Genomic DNA, 22,761 nt, shown 5'->3' on the forward strand with positions numbered 1-22,761 from the left:
CCTGCAGTCCGTTTGTCTTTTCTGTTTTTTGTTTTCTCTTGTCCCGTTTTTACAGTTTATTTCGGTTTATTTAGTTGTGTATGTGTGGGGGGGGGTGGGTGTAACATGTTTTTTGACACTTCGGGGGGGGATGCGACCTTTCCTGCCGTATCCCCGTCTCCGTGTCCGTCTGCGCTGAGGCCTATCGCGGAGCTGGCGGCCTCCAACTGCGACCGACCTCGAGGCTGCGCAATCAGAGCCAGGACCCAACGAGGCTGGCCGACTTCGGGGCTGTGGTTGCGGGGCGACCCAACTTCCGACCCGACTTTGGAGCCTCGGAGGCTGTGGACGACATCATCGGGAGCTCGAGTTCTGTTTTCCGGAGCTCCCGCAACTACAGCTGCGTACGCTGGACTGGAGGGCGGCAGCTTCGGCAGCTTCGACCGCCCCGGGCCGCGGAGTTTGAACCGACCCGTTTGCGGAGCTCGGATTCAGCCGCGGGACTTACCTACCATCACCCGGTGGGGTCACAACATCGGAGGCTTGGATTGCCTCAGCGCAGAGGGAGAGTAAGGAGGGAAGAGACAATGACTTTGGGACTTTAAACTGTGTTGAGTGTTTGTTTTGTTATTTATTCTATGTTATGACTGCAGGCTAAACCATTTCGTTGCACTGAAAAGTGCAATGACAATAAATTGAATCCAATCCAATCGAATCAAATGATTTGGGCCACTGGGGTTCAATCACCCTATCCATGCAACATCACTGCAGAAATTCCTCAGGGATATTTTATAGGCCCAACCATCTTTATTTGCTTAAGAAAGAACTGCAGAAGCTGGTAAAATCGAAGGTAGACACAAAATGCTGGAGAAACTCAGCGGGTGAGGCAGCGTCTATGGAGAGAAGGAATTGGCGGCATTTCAATGCCACCGACATTCTCATTGCCACCATTGATCAAAAACTCAATGACACCAGTCATATAATTTCTGTGGCTGAAACAGCAGATAAAATGTTGTTTAGCCTGTGGCAACAGACACATGCTTGACACTCCAAGACCTTTCCATTATCTACAAGCTACACGTTGGAAATGTAATTGAATATTTCCCACTTGCCTGGATGAGTGCACTCCAAAACTCTCAATAAGCTTGACCATACAAGACAAAATAGCCAAAATCAAATACCCTAAAGATTCATTCCTTCCTCATCAATGCACAATGGTCATGGTATACATTATCAACAAGATGTACTGTATTTACTCACGCTACTCCAACGGCTCCTAAACCCAAGAATTCTACCTCCACAATGGATAAGGACAATTGTGTGCTGTAATTGTTATATGTTATATTGTTTCCGTGCTGTAATTGTTATATGTTATATGTTATATGACAACAGGTACCGAGGAGAATTACCATTTGCACATATATACTACCCTGGTTCTACATTCTGGAACTTCCAACTCAATGAAAGCACTTTCCAACCTTCTACCGCTGCAGCACAGAGAGCATATTAACGTATGGCATCTCTGTGTGGTATCTCAGCTGCACGGAGGCGGAGAGGAGAGCTCTTCAGCGCGTCGTCAACAGGGAGCAGAAGATAATTGGGGCACAGCTACCAGCCTTGGAGGGCATCTACCACACACGGTGCCTCAGGAAGGCCGTCAGCATCCATAAAGACTCCTCACACCCTTGTAATAGACTGTTCGAACTTCTACCTTCCGGCAGAGGTTACAAGGCCTTCTACGCACGAACCTCCAGACTCAGGAACAGCTTCATCCCCAGAGCTATAGCTGCTCTGAACTGGCCCTGCTGTGTGCCCCCCCCCATGAACTGTCTCCCTCAGATGGTCACGTCGCACATCGACCCGGCACAGACCTATTTGCACTTTAGACTATTTTACTGTTCTTTTTTATAAATCATGTTTCTCGGGGTAACTAAATTTTATTAGTTGTTTAAATTATTACATCGGATGGAAGCTGCATACAAAATCTCGTTGCACCTATGTGCAATGACAATAAAAGATATTATTATTATTATTATTATCATCATTCAGCGGTAGTGCTGCAATGCTTCACGTTCTATTATCATTGTTTTAAAGGGCAATCAGAAATGAGCAATACAGATGACCTTGCCAAAAACACCTAGATCCTGCAAAATGCATTATTTTTATGCAGGATTTGCCCAAATCTATTTGGGATGTTCTGGATAGGATGGGTTCTTTATAGTCATTGTAACATGTAAACATGTACAACGAAATTAAAAATGCCAACCAGCCAGTGCACCATTCACACATTATCTAAAAGCTAACGATACGTAAAAGAGAATATCTGAAATAAACAACTAAAATAAATAACATGAAAAAACCAAGCATGAACACACAGCCATACATTCTTCTGTCGATTGCACAATCCCGTTGGTATGTAGTGCACCTGCGCTCATTTGGTGGCTATATTAAGTGTAGTTATTGCTGTGGGATAAAAACTGTTTTTGAGTCTGTTTGTCCTTGTCCTCATTGATCTATACCGTCTGCCTGACGGCAACAGTTCAAACAGGGAGTGTCCAGGGTGGGAAATGTCCTTTATAATACTCTGGGATTTCTTGAGACAGTGGGAACTGTGTAGGTCCTCCAAGGTGAGGGGAGGGCAGCCGACAATCTTCTAGGCGTTGTCAATAGCCCTCTGGAGCGCTTTCCTCTTATCCACTGTGCAGCTGGTGTACCACACGCATGCACAGTATGTTAGGATGCTCTCTATGGAGCACCGATAAAAGGACAGCAGCAGTCTCTGGGTGATGTTGTTCTTCCTGAGCACCCTCAGGAAGTGCAGTCTCTGCTGGACCTTTTTCAGCAGCGCAGAGGTGTTCACGTTCCACGTCAGGTCCTCCTCAATGTGGATTCCCAGGAAGCGGAAATCTGCCACCCTCTCCACACAGTCCCCTCTGATGATTAATGGTACCATGTCCGTTTTCTTCTTCCTGTAGTCTAAATGGTGGCCGACTAGGAAAAGGGGAGATGCAGCGAGACCTGGGTGTCATGGTACACCAGTCATTGAAAGTAGGCATGCAGGTGCAGCAGGCAGTGAAGAAAGCGAATGGTATGTTAGCTTTCATAGCAAAAGGATTTGAGTATAGGAGCAGGGAGGTTCTACTGCAGTTGTACAGGGTCTTGGTGAGACCACACCTGGAGTATTGCGTACAGTTTTGGTCTCCAAATCTGAGGAAGGACATTATTGCCATAGAGGGAGTGCAGAGAAGGTTCACCAGACTGATTCCTGGGATGTCAGGACTGTCTTATGAAGAAAGACTGGATAGACTTGGTTTATACTCTCTAGAATTTAGGAGATTGAGAGGGGATCTTATAGAAACTTACAAAATTCTTAAGGGGTTGGACAGGCTAGATGCAGGAAGATTGCTCCCGATGTTGGGGAATTCCAGGACAAGGTGTCACAGCTTAAGGATAAGGGGGAAATCCTTTAAAACCGAGATGAGAAGAACTTTTTTCACACAGAGAGTGGTGAATCTCTGGAACTCTCTGCCACAGAGGGTAGTCGAGACCAGTTCATTGGCTATATTTAAGAGGGAGTTAGATGTGGCCCTTGTGGCTAAGGGGATCAGAGGGTATGGAGAGAAGGCAGGTACAGGATACTGAGTTGGATGATCAGCCATGATCATATTGAATGGCGGTGCAGGCTCGAAGGGCCGAATGGCCTACTCCTGCACCTAATTTCTATGTTTCTATGTTTCTATTATGAGCTCCTTGGTCTTTGAGGTGTTGAGGAGCAGGTTATTCTCTCCACACCACACTGTCAGCTGCTCCACCTCATCCCTGTATGCGTACTCATCCCCCCCCCCAGAGATGAGCCCCACCACCGTGGTGTCATCCGCGAATTTGCCAATGGTGTTACTGTGGTGGGCGCGGGTGCAGTCATATGTGTAGATGGTGTAGAGCAGGGGGCTCAGCACGTTCAAGTTCAAGTTCGCATTTATTGTCACTTAACCAACTAAGGTACAGTGAAATTTGAGTTACCATACAGCTATAGTAAATGAAAAGAACACAATGCACACATAAAATAAAATGTAACATGTTGCAAGGAAATATGGCGAAAGCCATTCACAAATAACATTTTCAAAAGTAACCAGTAAAATGCAATCTACAGAGAAAAATCAAGAACTTGTGAAATAATGATCTAGTACAAAATAATTTGTACTTATACCTTTAGTCCTAGCTTCTGTACCTGCCCTAGTTTGCACAGCTGGTGAGCATAAGAGGAGTGAGTTGAGAGTGAGGAGGATCAGGAAGTAGACAGATTATAGGAGGTAGTTAGGGAAAGGAAATTAGATATGAGGGTACGTAACTTGGAGACAAGGAGACTCAGAGTGGAAGGGATCAAGATAGGGAGCTGCAAGTGAAGTAAGAAAAGGACAGGGGCAAGATTGTGTGTGTGTGTGTCGTGTGTGAGCTTGATCACTGTGTTCAATTATGCCTGCATTTAGAATGTTCACATACATGTGTGTGCTGAGCTTGCACCGTGGCCTTAAATCATCTTGACCATCATGCCATTGGAACAAGTTCCCATTCTATAATGACTGTGTAGTGGCTGGTATGCAGTAGGCACCGTGCTTCAAAGGAAATTATACAATGTCACTTCCATCCTTATGGGGAGGGCAGGAAAATGGGATTAGGAGGCATTGATCAGCCATGATTGAATGGTGTAGTGGACACAATAGACAATAGACAATAGACAATAGGTGCAGGAGCAGGCCATTTGGCCCTTCGAGCCAGCACCGCCATTCAATGTGATCATGGCTGATCATCCCCAATCAGTACCCTGTTCCTGCCTTCTCCCCATATCCCCTGACTCCGCTATTTTTAAGAGCCCTATCTAGCTCTCTCTTGAAAGCATCCAGAGAACCTGCCTCCACCGCCCTCTGAGGCAGAGAATTCCACAGACTCACCACTCTCTGTGAGAAAAAGTGTTTCCTCGTCTCCGTTCTAAATGGCTTGCTCCTTATTCTTAAACTGTGGCCCCTGGTTCTGGACTCCCCCAACATCGGGAACATGTTTCCTGCCTCTAGCGTGTCCAAGCCCTTAACAATCTCATATGTTTCATATAATGGGCCGAATGGCCTAATTTCACTCAATGGGCCAAATGGCCCAATTCTACTCCATTATCTTGTGAACTTAGAGGTGACGTGGAAGCAAGTCATGATTAATCCTGAGAACTGACCAAGAAGAAGAGGCCTGCGGGGAAGAATAAATGGATAAAGGAAATAGAGTTATTTTTGTCAAATTATTTTAGAAAGCCTGCAAGACGGTGAAGACCATTTTAATATGCAAAAACACACCGAGATAATGCAAATTAAGCAACAAGCATAACTCCTCACATAATTCCATTTTCAAATACTGTATACTATGTAAACGTTAATGATTCAACTCAGAGACAACAGCTGGTTTGCTGCTTGGATAATACATGTAGAACAGGCAATGCAATTGGGAATATTTACATAACAATTCTGCACTCCACAATATATCAATACATATTTAAGCTGCTCTTGGTTTCTGAAAGTGCATGTGTAAACAGGAGAATATGGAGAAAGAAACTACATTGGAATCAGGGGATCTGTCATTGTATTAAAATATATTTCCCTGCTATAAGGAGTTATTTGCAATTCATCTTATGATAGTCAATATATCTTCCCAATGGCTTCACATTAACTGATTTGCAAACTTTGCTGGCTTCCTTGACTTTGAAGTTATGGTGGATTCATCCAAGTCTTATAGGAAGCACCTGAGCCAGATCTGAGACAGTCCTCCAGGGTTTACGAATCAGGTTGATACTTGTAAATCAACTTAGACTTCCAGATATAAATATCTACTACAGAAAGCCACAATCGGCAGGTTGAAACTCTGACTAAAGTTATATATCCTGCTCAACGCATACAAATGTGAAAGAAATATGCTCCCCACAGAGTTAAGGGCCTGTCCCACCAGGATGCGACTCCATGCGGCAAGCGCAACCTAACGTGGTCGCTTGAGCCGTACGACCTCGCGGGGCCGGTCCCACTTCGATCGCCGGAGCCGTATGGAGTTGTGCGGAGCTGGTCCGGACATCGCGCGGGGCTCCGAAAAACCGACCGTGTTCAAAAATTCCGCGCGGCAACGGCCTGTCGGCCCGCAGCCGCATTGAGGCCGTACGCAGCACCTCGACGGGCGTGCGCAGCATTTCGATGCCGTACGCAGCGTCTGGACGGCGTATGCCTAGCGCTTGGCGTTGCGCGATGACATCACCGCCCGGCGTGCCGTTGCGTGATGACGTAACCGCCCAACGCCGTGCGACGTTCAAATTCAGTCGGCCCGCCTCCTGCCCAGCTGATTGGTGAGTATGATGTCAGGACCAGCCCCACACAACTCCAGACGGCTCCGCGGGTGGAAGTGGGACCGGCCCCGCGAGGCCGTACGCCTCAAGTCACCATGTTTGGTCGCGCTCGCCGGTGGTGGGACAGGCCCTTTACCTTTTCACGCACCTAAAAAATATGCCAACAATTAAACCAGAGTAGATAGGAACCAGTGGATAGAAACTTTTAACTATAAAAATCAAAGGTGCTGAAGACAAGGCAGGTGCCCAGAACAATAACATATCAAGGCAATGAACATAAACACACAGTATACATAAGATAAAGGATGAAATGACAAGAATATGATTTTACCTGAATGTTATGGATTTGACTTTTTCTCACAGAGATTGGTGAGTCTGTGGAATTCTCTGCCTCAGAGGGCGGTGGAGGCAGGTTCTCTGGATGCTTTCAAGAGAGAGCTAGATAGGGCTCTTAAAGATAGCAGAGTCAGGGGATATGGGGAGAAGGCAGGAACGGGGTACTGATTGGGGATGATCAGCCATGATCACATTGAATGGCGGTGCTGGCTCGAAGGGCCGAATGGCCTACTCCTGCACCTATTGTCTATTGTCTATTGACTTTTTGTTTTAATTTCACTACTTTCGAAACATACCACTTTCAAGGCAATGAGGATGTGGAATTCAATTACCTAATGGGATTTAGGATGCACATTAAGGGGAATGTTTAAGAAGCATATTGGCTTTGAAAGTAAACAGAGCCGAATTGATATTGCTGGAAAGTTGAAAGTGTAATCTAAGAATGCTCAAATGGAATTTGAAAAATAATTGGTCAATTTGCTGTTTTTAATGCTTTTGGATAAAGATCAGAAGGTGCCATGGGTTTCTTGAGCTCGCCACAAAAAGCAATCAAGTCAGTGTAAATTATTTAAACACAACAGAAGCTTGGGAATGGGTGACCATGATATGTTTCAATTTATTCCATTTTAGATTATTTTAAAAGGTAATAGGAAACGAATGAAATCTAAAAGATATAGTTTGAGAAAGAATGCAATATTGAAAGACAAACTGAAAATTTGAAGGAAATCTCAGCTGAAAAATAATTTAAAACAAAACACACACACACACCTAACCCCATCCACTGTCCCCTCCTTCAGCTTTAAACAAAAGCCAAACTGCTGGAGGAACTCAATGGATCAGGCAACATCGGTAGAGGGAATGGAGAGATGGCATTTTGTGTCAGGTCCTGGGATGTCAGGACTTTCATATGAAGAAAGACTGGATAGACTCGGCTTGTATACGCTAGAATTTAGAAGATTGAGGGAGGATCTTATAGAAACTTATAAAATTCTTAAGGGATTGGACAGGCTAGATGCAGGAAGATTGTTCCCGATGTTGGGGAAGTCCAGAACTAGGGGTCACACAGTTTAAGGATAAGGGGGAAATCTTTTAGGACCGAGATGAGAAAATCATTTTTTACACAGAGAGTGGTGAATCTGTGGAATTCTCTGCCACAGAAGGTAGTTGAGGCCAGTTCATTGGCTATATTTAAGAGGGAGTTAGATGTGGCCCTTGTGGCTAAAGGGATCAGGGGGTTTGGAGAGAAGGCAGGTACAGGATACTGAGTTGGATGATCAGCCATGATCATATTGAATGGCGGTGCAGGCTCGAAGGGCCGAATGGCCTACTCCTGCACCTATTTTCTATGTTTCTATGTTTCTATGTACCTTCTTTAGATTGATGGAGAAGTGGGTGGGGCGGGGGGGGGGGGGGGGGGGGGGGAGCTGGAAAAGAAGGGTAGGGCCAAGACTGGCAAGTGATAGATGGATACAGGTGAGGGAGGTGGTGTCTAATAGATGGGTAGAGTATGTGACAAAGACTAGAGCTGAAAAGGAGACAAAGAGTTATCAGCTAAGCAAGAGGCTCGTGGATGCTGTGAATCCTTAGGAACAATTTGGGTTCTTTCAGAATGATTCCCAGAATATACTGTTAAGGCCTTCAATAAACGGACTTATTTGGGAAACTAACTGCTCCAAGAGATTGTGTACTGCCAGATCCAGGGATTATAGTAATTTGTAAATACTTTTCCAGTTCCCAACTCATTTAATTTAGGTCATTAATCAATAATTAATCTTCTAGTTAAAGTCCATAATATTCATATGAAACAAAACATCCATATAATTTAGTTAGAAAATTAATTTTTCATCCCAAAACATAATAAAATCCTGATAATCTAGTATCCGACTATTCTGAGATCCCCAATGTTGAAACAAAGAACTGCAATGCTGGTAGACCACCACAAAACGTCTCCTCCAGAGATGCTGCCTGCACTGAGGGGATCTCATTGAAACATATAAGATCGTTAAGGGCTTGGACACGCTAGAGGCAGGAAACATGTTCCCGATGTTGGGGGAGTCCAGAACCAGGGGCCACAGTTTAAGAATAAGGAGTAAGCCATTTAGAACGGAGACGAGGAAACACTTTTTCTCACAGAGAGTGGTGAGTCTGTGGAATTCTCTGCCTCAGAGTGTGGTGGAGGGTTGTCTGGATGCTTTCAATAGAGAGCTAGATAGGGCTCTTAAAAATAGCGGAGTCAGGGGATATGGGGAGAAGGCAGGAACGGGGTACTGATTGGGGATGATCAGCCATGATCACATTGAATGGCAGTGCTGGCTCGAAGGGCCTAATGGCATATTGTCTATTGTCTATTGAGGTCCCGATTTCTATACTCTCTTCCAACACATTGGGGACCCTGTTCCTCTGCTCCCTTTAAAGTGACTGAGATCCTGTTTACATAACCCTTTAAACTGACTAGGTTCACTAGAAAATTTATCATAGCACTTTGTAACATCTAAAAAAATGAACCAAGAGTGTGTTGCATTACTAATCTGTCAATTTCCACCTTAAAATCATCCATTGACTTGTCCCCCACAGCCATCTGGGGCAATGAATTCCACAGGTAGACACAAAATGTTGGAGTAACTCAGCGAGACAGGCAGCATCTCTGGCGAGAAGGAATTCATCACCCTCTGACTGAAGAAATTGTTCTTCATCTCGTTTCTACAGGTACATCCTTTTATTCTCCCATTAGTGGAAACATCCTCTCCACCTCCATTCTATCCAGGCCTTTCACTATTCTATAAGATTCAATGAGGACCCCCTCATCCTTCCAAACTCCAGTGAGTAAAGACCCAGTACCTTCATAAGTACCATCAGTACCAACGCTCATCATATGTTAATCCAATAATTCCTGGGATCATTCTTGTAAACCTCCTCTGGACCATCCCCAATGCCAGCACATCCTTCCTTAGATATGGTGTCCAAAACTGCTCACAATACTCCAAAGTGGTCTGACCAACGCCTTATAAAGCATCACATCCCCGTTTTTATATTCTAGTCCTCTTGATATGAATGCTACCATTGCACTTGCCTTCCTTCCTGCCGATTTGACTTACAAATTAACGTTTTGAGAATCCTGTGCCAGCACTCCCAAGTCCCTTTGCACCTCTGATTTCGGAATTCTCTCCCCATTTTGAAAATAGTCTTCGTCTTTATTCCTACCACCCAAATGCATGAATCCACACTTTGCTATACTGTATTCCATCTGTCACATCTTTGCCCACTATCCCAACCTGTCCAAGTCCTTTAGTTTAGATTAGTTTAGAGATACAGCATGGAAACAGGCCCTTCGGCACACTGGGTCCGCGCCGACCAGCGATCCCCGCACATTAACACTATCCTACACACACTAGGGACAATTTTCACATTTATGCCAAGCCAATTAGCCTACAAACCTGTACGTCTTTGGAGTGTGGGAGGAAACCGAAGATCTTGGAGAAAACCCACGCAGGTCACGGGGAGAACGTGCAAACTCCGCACAGACCGCACCCGTAGTCAGGATTGAACCTGGGTCTCTGGCGCTGCATTCACTGTAAGGCAGCAACTCTACCGCTGTGCCAACGTGACTTCTGCAGAGTCCCTGCTTTCTCTACACTACCTGCCCATCCATCTATCTTTGATTCATCTGCAAACTTAGCTACAGAGCCTTCAATTCCCTCAGCCAATTCATTGATATACAATGTGAAGAGCAGTGGCCCCAGCACCGACCCCTGTAGAATACCGGATAAAGCCCCCTTTATTGCCACTCTTTGCCTTGTGCCATCCAACCAACTAGCTATCCATGTTAGTATTTTTCCTCTGATACCATGGTCTCCCATCTTCTTTAGCAGCCTCACCTGTGACATCTTATCAAAGGCATTCTGAAAATCCAGGTAAATAACATCCACTGACTCTCCTTTGTCTATCCTGCTGTTTACTTCCTCATAGAATTCCTCAAAGATTTATTGATAACGAGTAAAAAAGCCAAAAAAAATGCTGAAAATTGGAGATGAAAATGAAAAAATACAAAAGTTATGTTTGAATCTATTAAGACGATTATCTTGATACAAAATTTTTATCAGCCACATCTTTCCCCCTTTCAAAAGATCAGCAACGTACTCTGGCAAAATCGATGTTTTCAATTTGTCTTTTTCAGGATATATGCTTTGTCATTAACTCACTTCTGCCATCTGGTGACAAAGAACGCTTCTGTTTTTATTTACTTTATTGCATATTTTAATAGGAATTAAAATGAAATGAAATGAATTAAAATGAAATATGAAATGAAATAATATGCCTTCTATTCAAATTATGTTTTGAATTGTGATCTATGGAACTTTTTCCAGAAAACTACAAAGCTTTAAATCCTGTCTCTTTTGAAGTTGATGGGCATCATCTAATATTAAAAATAAAGTTCATTTTACTGTGTGCTATTTTAAAAAATAATTAGAATTTCATGGTGAAATTGCATGCAACACAAATTTGCAATTTTAAAAAGGTTCTCGTTGAATGTAATTTTTGAATTGTTGTTTTCAACTGTTATTGAAACATATCAAGACACGTCAGAAAAATATCTTAATTTAATAGACAATAGATTCTATGATTCTATGATTCTATGAATAGTCAATAGACAATAGGTGCAGGAGCAGGCCATTTGGCCGTTCGAGCCAGCACTGTCATTCAATGTGATCATGGCTGATCTTCCCCAATCAGTACCCCGTTCCTGCCTTCTCCCCATATCCCCTGACTCCGCTATTTTTTAAGAGCCCTATCTAGCTTTCTCTTGAAAGCATCCAGAGAACCTGCCTCCACCGCCCTTTGAGGCAGAGAATTCCACAGACTCACCACTCTCTATGAGAAAAAGTGTTTCCTCGTCTCCGTTCTAAATGGCTTACTCCTTATTCTTAAACTGTGGCCCCTGGTTCTGGACTCCGCCAACATCGGGAACATGTTTCCTGCCTCTAGTGTGTCCAAGCCCTTAACAATCTTATATGTTTCAATGAGATCCCCTCTCATCCATCTAAACTCCAGAGTGTACAAGCCCAGCTGCTCCATTCTCTCAGCATATGACAATCCCGCCACCCCGGGAATCAACATTGTAAACCTTCGCTGGGCTCCCTCAATAGCAAGAATGTCCTTCCTCAAATTAGGGGACCAAAACTGCACACAATACTCCAGGTGTGGTCTCACTAGGGCTCTGTACAACTGTAGAAGGACCTCTTTACTCCTATAATTTCTTATCTAGGAACCAGGTGGAATTACATTAGTGTGAACAATCTTATCTTCGAGAAATATAAATTTGCTTGTGAATCATAAAATTACAATTAAAACACAAGGTACTTGTGCTGTAATACCAGGATAAGCGCTCAACCAAGAAAATCAAGCCCAAAGCCAAAGTACTATCGAAACTGAATTATATCAATTTATGCTAAGGACAATAATTGATATAGACTTTTAAATCTACAGCTGAAATATAAACATTAAACTTGAAGTGGGAGATTTGTAAATGTGTGTACAGCACACCACTCTTTCATATCTACTGCACAGTGCACTGCTTTCATGTCTGCTTTATTTTACAATAGTTCAATAGCATTTCATACTTTTGTTAAGTCGCTAATAATAATAATAATAATGGATGGGATTTATATAGCGCCTTTCTAATACTCAAGGCGCTTTACATCGCATTATTCATTCACTCCTCAGTCACACTCGGTGGTGGTAAGCTACTTCTGTAGCCACAGCTGCCTTGGGGCAGACTGACGGAAGCGTGGCTGCCAATCTGCGCCTACGGCCCCTCCGACCACCACCAATCACTCACACACATTCACACACAGGCAAAGGTGGGTGAAGTGTCTTGCCCAAGGACACAACGACAGTATGCACTCCAAGCGGGATTCGAACCGGCTACCTTCCGGTTGCCAGCCGAACACTTAGCCCATTGTGCCATCTGTCGTCGCTAGGACTCCACAGCACATAATATGCTTTGTGGGACATTGTCAAGACCGTCTATTTTACAATAATGGCATAGGAACTACTTAGTATACATTATTCTTACTATGAACTCTCAGCATGTATTTGTGGCTGCCTCTGTATCTGTGCCAGTGTGTGAGGAGAAACCTGAGTACAGGTACTTTGTGTCTCCTAAAACAAAGGATTACTTTTAGAAGGAATAAATTATTTATCCTAATTTTCTAAAACATAAAATCCTTACCTCTGTATTGGGAGAACCTGTGTGAATTCGCTTTGCATCCCAGAAATTATATATTTTTTCTTCAGCAAGGTGAGAAAATGAAAATGGCACACAGTGCAACTCATATTCATGTTATGTCAATAATATAAATATTGCCAAATGACCCAGGAGGAGGAAAACAGTAGGAATGGCCAATAGCAAGGCCAAGAATGTGATCTGTCATGTTGTGCAAAGAGAGATAGGTTTCATGGAGGAATTTAGGAACAAATTGAGAGCAAGATTCAATAGCTTTTTGGGAACAATTGTTACCCAAATGATATGGGCATCCAGAAAAATGAGAGATAATTGAAGTCTTGGCTGCATTACATCAAATTAATCCAAAGATAAAATAGAACCTTAAAGTCCTGGGCATAATAGGATGGCCCAGATCTAGGTATTAAAAAATGAATGCCATTAAAACACCATCCTTGCTTCCAATTCCTAGCTCCCTTTAGATTTCCCAAATAGCACCCTACTCCTACACGCATTCTGCACGTCAATCAGCATCTAATCTGCAGACAATTATTGGTCTCTTCAAAAAGCACAAAAAAGGAGGGATATTCCTACTGCCAAAACTATATATATATATATATCAGTTATGTTGCTGAGGTTGTATTCAAATAACAGGGACTAGACAAGTGAAGTTTTTGACATTTGCTAAATGTATTCAGGTGTACTATTTAAGCAAGAGCCATCCAATCTTTCTTCGTAATGGGATTCATATCAAATTCTATATCTCTATAGCAATTTCACACAAGATAACTTTTTATTCTTTAAATGTAAAACATGTTATCAAATAAATCTACTTTTCTCTAAACTCAGTGATGTTTAATGTGAATTTGTCTATCTATCTATCTATCTATCTATCTATCTATCTATCTATCTATCTATCTATCTATCTATCTATCTATCTATCTATCTATCTATCTATCTATCTATCTATCTATCTATCTATCTATCTATCTATCTATCTATCTATCTATCTTTACAAGTTTCGTCTTGTTTGTCTCTCTGTCTGTGAGATTAAGGTACTACGCCAAAACGGTACACAATTGCGCGGAGGTTTTTGCAGAATCTTACTCAGCTTTTTGCCGTGGTCGTTATTATCAAGTTTATTCACATTTTATGTTATATTTCACAAGTTTAAAAAAAAGACAATTGTGAAAATAATAACTGCCTGTGTGTGGGAGACGTTTCTAGCAGCTTCCGGTGATGATGCCACAATGACATCTCATTGTTTGTCCAATCACAATGTGATCTCTGCTGCCAATACACAAGCTGTGAGAGTTGACGGAGTGGGGGATGGGAGGAGAAGAAACGTTATTTAAACATTGTCTTTAGTGGGGTAGTGCAAAAGGGAAGAGGTGAGGGAGGGAGTGACTGAGGGTAGGGAAAAGGAGAGGGAGGGAGAGGTGACAGAGACACAATGGGGTCAGCAGCTTCAAGGGGAGTAAGGAGAGAGTGAGATTTTTGCACCCCCCCCCCCACCCACATGGGAAGGATTGATTGGTTCAAGGGAGCGCCGACGCCTACTTAAAAATCGAGTCCATTCATTGGCTCCGGGCAGCGCTGTCTGCCCCCCCCACCACTTGGGAAGGATTGATTGCGTTGTGGGAACGGGTTGCGTTGGGGGAACGGGTGAGTGGTGGAAATGGGTTATGCTGGGGAAATGGGTGAGTGGTGGAATATTGTGTTGGGGAAACGGGGAACAACGGATCAGGGGGGTTAGGGAGGGGAGAAGGGTTATGGAGCAGCCAACCGTGTGGAACCTTATGAAAGGCCTTGCTGATGTCCACACAAACAGTGCCTACCACCCTACCCTCATCGACCTACTTGGTTCTTAAAAAAAATCATGTGCACATGATCTACCAAGCACCAAATCACAATTTCTGTCCTTAATAAGTTTATTTTATTGTTACCATGTTATCAATCCTTGTCTTTTCAAATGCTCATATATCGTATCCCTCAGAATGCTTTCCAGTAACTTGCTTACCCCACATGTTACGCTTACTATTGTCTAATTCCCAGATTTCTCTTTGTAACCCCTTTAAAACCACAACGTAGGCCACTCTCCTGTCTACTGGCACCTCATCCGTAGCTAAGGATGATCCATATATCTCAGCAAAGGCTCCTGCAATTTCTTCTCCAGCGACCCACCGTATCAATGGATATATTTGATCAGGCCCCAGAGATGTTTTAGTACATCCATCATGTCCTCGACTGGAAGACAGACTGTCCTCAATACACTGACAACTGTCTGAAGAAGTGCAGCGTAGGTTCACGAGATTGATCCCTGGGATGGCGGGACTGTCATATGAGGAATGATTGAAAAGACTAGGCTTGTACTCACTGGAGTTTAGAAGGATGAGGGGGCATCTTATAGAAACATATAAAATTATAAAAGGACTGGACAAGCTAGATGCAGGAAAAATGTTCCCAATGTTGGGCGAGTCCAGAACCAGGGGCCACTGTCTTAGAATAAAGGGGAGATCATTTAAGACTGAGGTGAGAAAAAACATTTTCATCCAGAGAGTTTTGAATTTATGGCCACAGAGGGCAGTGCAGGCCAAGTCACTGGATGGATTTAAGAGAGAGTTAGATAGAGCTCTAGGGGCTAGTGGAGTCAAGGGATATGGGGAGAAGGCAGGCACGGGTTATTGATAGGGGACGATCAGCCATGATCACAATTAATGGCGGCAGGCTCGAAGGGCCGATGGCCTCCTCCTGCACCTATTTTCTATGTTTCTATGTCTCTAAGAAGGGTCTCGACCTGAAACATCGCCTATTTCCTTCGCTCCATAGATGCTGCCTCACCCACTGAGTTTCTCCAGCATTTTTGTCTATCGACAACTTTCCCAAGTTCCCTGGTCTTCATGTCTTCCTCCACAGTGGAAACAGAGGAGAATATTCATTGCCAACCTCGGCCATCTCATGCCGCTCCACATGTAGATGATGCCTTTGGTTTCTGAGGGAGCTTACACTCTCTAGTTACCCTTTCCCCCTTAATATACAAAAAGTCTTCTGGATTCTCCCTAATCTACCAGAGCTATCCCATGCCCCCTTTTTGCCCTGTTGATTTCCTTCTTAAGTATACATCTTCAATCTTCTATACTCCTCCCCCAGGGATGCACTTGATCCTTTCAGCCCATGCATAATACATTCCTTTTACTTTTTGCTGACTAGAGCCTCAATTTCTCTCATCATCACTTTCATCTCCAATAGGTCCTCCTATCTACTCTGCCCTTCACTCTCACAAGAACTTGCGTACCCCGAACACTCTCTTTCAAAAGCCTCACGTTTCCTGGATTGCACTTTGCCTGCCAACAACCTACTCCAATCAGCTTTTGCAATTTTCTGCCGAATACCATCAAAGTTGGCCTGGGCCCAGTTTAGGACTTTAACTTGTGGACGAACCCTGTACTCTTCCATGATTATGTAAAAACTAATAGAACTGTGGTCTCTGGTCCGAGAGAGCCCACTAAGTCACTAGTCCTGTCATATTTCTCAGGAATAGGATCAAGCTTTATCCTTCCTAGTGAGACCACACCTGGAGTATTGTGTGCAGTTTTGGTCCCCTAATTTGAGGAAGGACATTCTTGCTATTGAGGGAGTGCAGCGTAGGTTTACAAGGTTAATTCCCGGGATGGCGAGACTGCCATATGCTGAGAGAATGGAGCAGCTGGGCTTGTACACTCTGGAGTTTAGAAGGATGAGAATCTCATTGAAACATATAAGATTGTTTAGGGCTTGGACACGCTAGAGGCAGGAAACATGTTCCTGATGTTGGGGAAGTCCAGAACCAGGGGCCACAGTTTAAGAATAAGGAGTAAGCCATTTAGAGCGGAGACGAGGAAACACTTGTTCTCACAGAGTGGTGAGTCTGTGGAATTCTCTGCCTCAGAGGGCGGTGGAGGCAGGTTCTCTGGATGCTTTCAAGAGAGAGCTAGATAGGGCTCTTAAAAATAGCGGAGTCAGGGGATATGGGGAGAAGGCAGGAACGGGGTACTGATTGGGGATGATCAGTCATGATCACATTGAATGACGGTACTGGCTCGAAGGGCCAAATGGCCTCTACTCCTGCACCTATTGTCTATGGCCTATTGTCTATTGTCTCTCCCTTGGAGGGCCCTCTTTATAATGCCCGAGGAAACTTTGCGGACCACACTTGACAAATTCCACCCAGTCTAAACCCCTGGCCCAATCTATATTAGGAAAGTTAAAATCCTCTACAATGCCAACCCCTACTATTCCTGCAGCTGTTTGCAGCCAATATTAGCAGTTTGACAATAATATATGGAAGCTATCCTGTAAAGTACCTTTATAAATGCAAGCCTATATCCTTTATTTAATTTGGTAAATCCATGAGTAGAGAGGCACATGGTAGGGTTGGTGCTTAGCATTGAAGATATCAATGTTCCTACCATTGGGTTGTAAGCTCCCCTAGTGCAATACGAGGTGCTGTTCCTCCAGTTTACCCTTCCAGGTGAGACAGAGGTTCACATGTATATCTTAAAACATCTTCTACTACATTCCGTGCTTGTAATGTGGCCTCAATTACATCAGCAAGACCAGGTGTAGACTAAGGGACTGTTTAGCGGAACACGCACTTGGTCCACAAAAGCCTGAGGGATCTCCCGTGACTCCCCTTGCTATCCCCATAGCCGCCTTTCTGTCTTGGGCCTTCTCTATAGGCAGTGAGATAACATAGAAATAGTGTTGACAGGTGATCGAAGGTCAGTGTGGACTTTGTAGGCCGAAGTGCCTTTTTCCATGCTGTACACAAAATGGAAAATATTCAGCACATAAGAATAGGTAAGATAAGAGGTTTTAGAAAGGACATTCAGTCCGCCTAGGCCCACACGATCTCCCGATTGCTAAACACTTTATCTCCCCCTCCCATTCTTGACCTTTCTGTCCCGGGCCTCCTCCATTGTCACAGTGTGGGCCCAACGCAAATTGGAGGAACAGCACCTCATATTTCGCTTGGGCAGCTTTCACCCCAGTGGTATGAACATTGACTTCTCTAATTTCGTAACCCTCGCTCAAGTTCAAGTTCAAGTGAGTTTATTGTCATGTGTCCCTGTATAGGACAATGAAATTCTTGCTTTGCTTAAGCACACAGAACATAGTAGGCATTTGACTACAAAACAGATCAATGTGTCCATACACCATGATATAAATATATACACACATGAATAAATAAACTGCAAATAAAGTGCAAATAACAGAAAGTGGTTGCTAATAATCAGAGTTTTGTCTGAGCCAGGTTTAATAGCCTGATGGCTGGGGGGAAGTAGCTATTCCTGAACCTGGTTGTTACAGTCTTCAGGCTCCTGTACCTTCTACCTGAAGGTAGCAGGGAGATGAGTGTGTGGCCAGGATGGTGTGGGTCTTTGATGATACTGCCAGTCTTTTTGAGGCAGCGACTGCGATAAATCCCCTCGATGGAAGGAAGGTCAGAGCCGATGATGGACTGGGCAGTGTTTACTACTTTTTGTAGTCTTTTCCTCTCCAGGGCGCTCAAATTGCCGAACCAAGCCACGATGCAACCGGTCAGCATGCTCTCGACTGTGCACCTGTAGAAGTTAGAGAGAGTCTTCCTTGACAATCCGACTCTCCGTAATCTTCTCAGGAAGTAGAGGCGCTGATGAGCTTTTTTGATAATTGCGTTAGTGTTCTCGGACCAGGAAAGATCTTCAGAGATGTGCACGCCCAGGAATTTGAAGTTCTTGACCCTTTCAACCATCGACCCATTGATATAAATGGGGCTGTGGGTCCCCCTCCTACTCCTTCCAAAGTCCACAATCAGTTCCTTGGTTTTGCTGGTGTTGAGGGCCAGCTTACCCTCTCTCTCTCTGTCCATTCCCCACCCTAGTTCTCCAACTAGTTTCAAAGTCCTCCTGAATAATTTTACTGATTGATGCCTCATTATCCCCTCAGCCAACAATGAATCATTGTACATTTTCTTGACCATCGTCTGCTATGATCTGTCATTTTCACACCTTACCCTTCCATATCTCTAGTTTCCCTCCCCCCGACTCTCAGTTTGAAGAAGGGTCTCGATCCTTCTCTCCTGTGATGCTGCCTGTCCTGCTGAGTTACTCCAGTGTCTACAATCGTATTCAAGGTGGATTGTTAATGACAATCCCATTCATTTTTTTTAAATAACAGCTTTTACTTATGCTAACTGTTTAAAAAAGACTATTCAACATCTTGCATAGTATGATGCCATTTAAAATCATATTGTCTGATGGGGAAATCCTCACTAGTGCTGTCCTCAGGATACTTAGAAACATAGAAACATAGAAAATAGGTGCAGGAGGAGGCCATTCGGCCCTTCGAGCCAGCACCGCCATTCATTGTGATCATGGCTGATCGTCCCCTATCAATAACCAGTGCCTGCCTTCTCCCCATATCCCTTGACTCCACTAGGCCCTAGAGCCCTATCTAACTCTCTCTTAAATCCATCCAGTGACTTGGCCTCCACTGCCCTCTGTGGCAGGGAATTCCACAAAATTCACAACTCTCTGGGTGAAAAAGTTTTTTCTCACCTCAGTCTTAAATGACCTCCCCTTTATCTAAGATGATCTTCTCTAATAAATTCTTGTCTAATAAATAATCTTCTCCTGGATCCCGTCAATACCCTTTAGTTTACAGGGATATATTATGTGCTGCCTTGCAACCTGACAATATATGGAAGCTGAATGAATATACACTCAACCAGACGATAATTCAGTCCACAAACTAATGTAAATTGTCAACGTTGAAACGGCAAAATGGTAAAATTTACTGTGGTCACAAACTACCTGCTCAGCAATTAAACAAGATTGTTATTTTGCATGTGCTCATTTCAAACAGTAAAGCTGATCCCAGGAACCTGTTTCCTCATTTATTTAGTAAATCATTGCAAAGGATAATTATTCCATTGTATCAGTGACAGGTAAGAGAATTGTTCTGTGAATTAAATCACGGCAGGATATTATTTACATCACATATTTTTCTCAAGCACATTCAATGTTTTATGTTTTGAATTAACATCCTGGTGTGCTATCTATCTTGACAGGATAACACAAATGGCTCCATTTTCAAAAAAATTAGCATATTATTTTTTCCCTGGTCAACATGAATAAATATAGAAGTACACTAGTGCATTTGGCAAGCCCAGCCATCATTTATAACTTGGAGATACAAGAGACTGCAAATGCTGGAATCCTGAGGACATTTTTTTGGCATAAATCAGTGGGTCAGGCACCATCTCTGGAGGAAAGTGAACAAACATGTTTCCAGTCGGGACCATTTTTCAAAACTGGAGCAGATGGGAGATATCTGGTAGGAAGAAGTGAATGGAAAGGGTGGGTACGAGCTGGCAAATGATGCATGCATCCGGATAAGGAAGGGGAGATGAGCCAACCAGGGTTAGAAGGATAGAGAAAGTCACGAGGGCTGTAGGTGATAAGTGGAGAAAACAAAGGGTTGCAAATGTTGAAATACTTATGCCCCCTGTCCCACTTAGGAAACCTGAACGGAAACCTCTGGAAACTTTGCGCCCCACCCAAGGTTTCCGTGCGGTTCCCGGAGGTTTTTGTCAGTCTCCCTACCTGCTTCCACTACCTGCAACCTCCTGCAACCTCCGGGAACCGCACGGAAACCTTGGGTGGGGCGCAAAGTCTCCAGACGTTTCCGTTCAGGTTTCCTAAGTGGGACAGGGGCATTAAAGAGAGGGATAAGAGTGAAATGCAGAACCAGAGGTGGGCAGATGCAAATAGGGGGGGGGGGGGGGGGGGGGGGGAGCCAGGGAGTGATCAGGTGATGATCAGAGGGTGCAGGCAGGTGATGGAGGGCAAAGGAACTGGTTGACAGTGGACACAAGAAACTGCAAATGAATGGGGACCCCACATGTCAGAGGGAACACAGGACCATAGCAATGTCAAAGGGAACTGAGAAAACAGCACACAGCGAGCCTGATGCAGACCATCAGGATTCTTAATAGCTGTAAAGCAGATTATTCCACCCATAAAACCACTCACAGATTTCTTGCCATTGAATAACTGATCATGCGGTTTTGTGAGCCAAGATTACAATGGCAAATGCAATGAGTGAGATCATTTCATCCGTCAGGGAAACTGCATTTCTAGTGTACTCCCATTTTACAGCATCAGCTTTCTTCACATAACTCAGTATCCAATATTTTAGATTTATCTGACATGAATATTTTATTATTTCCACAGCTAGAATGCTTCCCCGCTACTTCCATGGTCAGAAGTGAGTGTTATTTGAGGTGTTGCCTGAGCTTTTCCAGCATATTCTGCTTTAGTTTCAGATATATTGAATCCTGAATATTCTGTTTGTTTCAGTGGTGCACAAGCAGTCTGACATGTAAAGGGCCTGTCCCACCAGCATATGACTGCATGCAGGTGCAGCAGGCAGTGAAGAAAGCGAATGGTATGTTAGCTTTCATAGCAAAAGGATTTGAGTATAGGAGCAGGGAGGTTCTACTGCAGTTGTACAGGGTCTTGGTGAGACCACACCTGGAGTATTGCGTACAGTTTTGGTCTCAAAATCTGAGGAAGGACATTATTGCCATAGAGGGAGTACAGAGAAGGTTCACCAGACTGATTCCTGGGATGTCAGGACTGTCTTATGAAGAAAGACTGGATAGACTTGGTTTATACTCTCTAGAATTTAGGAGATTGAGAGGGGATCTTATAGAAACTTGTAAAATTCTTAAGGGGTTGGACAGGCTAGATGCAGGAAGATTGCTCCCGATGTTGGGGAAGTCTAGGACAAGGGGTCACAGCTTAAGGATAAGGGGGAAATCCTTTAAAACCGAGATGAGAAGAACTTTTTTCACACAGAGAGTGGTGAATCTCTGGAATTCTCTGCCACAGAGGGTAGTCGAGGCCAGTTCATTAGCTATATTTAAGAGGGAGTTAGATGTGGCCCTTGTGGCTAAGGGGATCAGAGGGTATGGAGAGAAGGCAGGTACAGGATACTGAGTTGGATGATCAGCCATGATCATATTGAATGGCGGTGCAGGCTCGAAGGGCCGAATGGCCTACTCCTGCACCTAATTTCTATGTTTCTATGTTTCTATGCATGCGTCTAGCGCAACCAAACGTGGTGGCTTGAGGCCGTACGGCCTAGCGGGGCCGGTCCCACTTCGATCGGCGGAGACGGAATCTGAATCTGAATCTGAGTTGAGCGGGGCTGGTCCTGACATCGCGCGGGGCTCCGAAAAACTTGCACTGTCCGAAAATCCCGCGCGACAATGGCCTGTCGGCCCACAGGCGCATTGAGGCCGTACGCAGCGTCTCGACGTCATACGCAGTGCCTTGACGGCGTACGCCTATCGCGTGCCGTTGCGTGATGACGTAACCGCCCGACGCCGTGCGACGTCCAAATTAAGTCGGCCCGCCTCCTGCCCAGCTGATTGGTGAGTATGATGTCAGGACCAGCCCCGCACAACTCTAGACGCCTCCGCGGTTGGAAGTGGGACCGGCCCCGCGAGGCCGTACGCCTCAAGTCACCACGTTTGGTCGCGCTAGACGCATGCAGTCGCATGCTGGTGGGACAGGCCCTTTACATTGTGTATCCTTTACAAATGCAGCCATCTAGCTCTGCCTGATAGTGAACACACCCAGATCTCCTTCAGTCTTTACATTATCCAGTTTAAAACCATTTGGTATTTTCCTCAATATTTTTCGTACAGTGAAACAGTTAGAAAGGAGGTGTGCTTGAATTATAACAACATGTTAAGACTTCAACTTGTTACATGGGAGATCTTTGTACTTACTATACTGTATTTCACATATAATATTTCATCGTAGAT

At 44.1% G+C, this 22,761-nt stretch overlaps 1 protein-coding gene across 3 annotated transcripts in view; it reads right to left on the minus strand.

The window, feature by feature from the left end:
• The window catches only part of inpp4b (inositol polyphosphate-4-phosphatase type II B), a 589,015-nt gene that overhangs the window by 458,958 nt on the left and 107,296 nt on the right, over positions 1-22,761 (minus strand). The window lies entirely within an intron of this gene.

This window comes from Amblyraja radiata, chromosome 1, assembly GCF_010909765.2.
Source record: "Amblyraja radiata isolate CabotCenter1 chromosome 1, sAmbRad1.1.pri, whole genome shotgun sequence".
NCBI lineage: Eukaryota > Metazoa > Chordata > Chondrichthyes > Rajiformes > Rajidae > Amblyraja > Amblyraja radiata.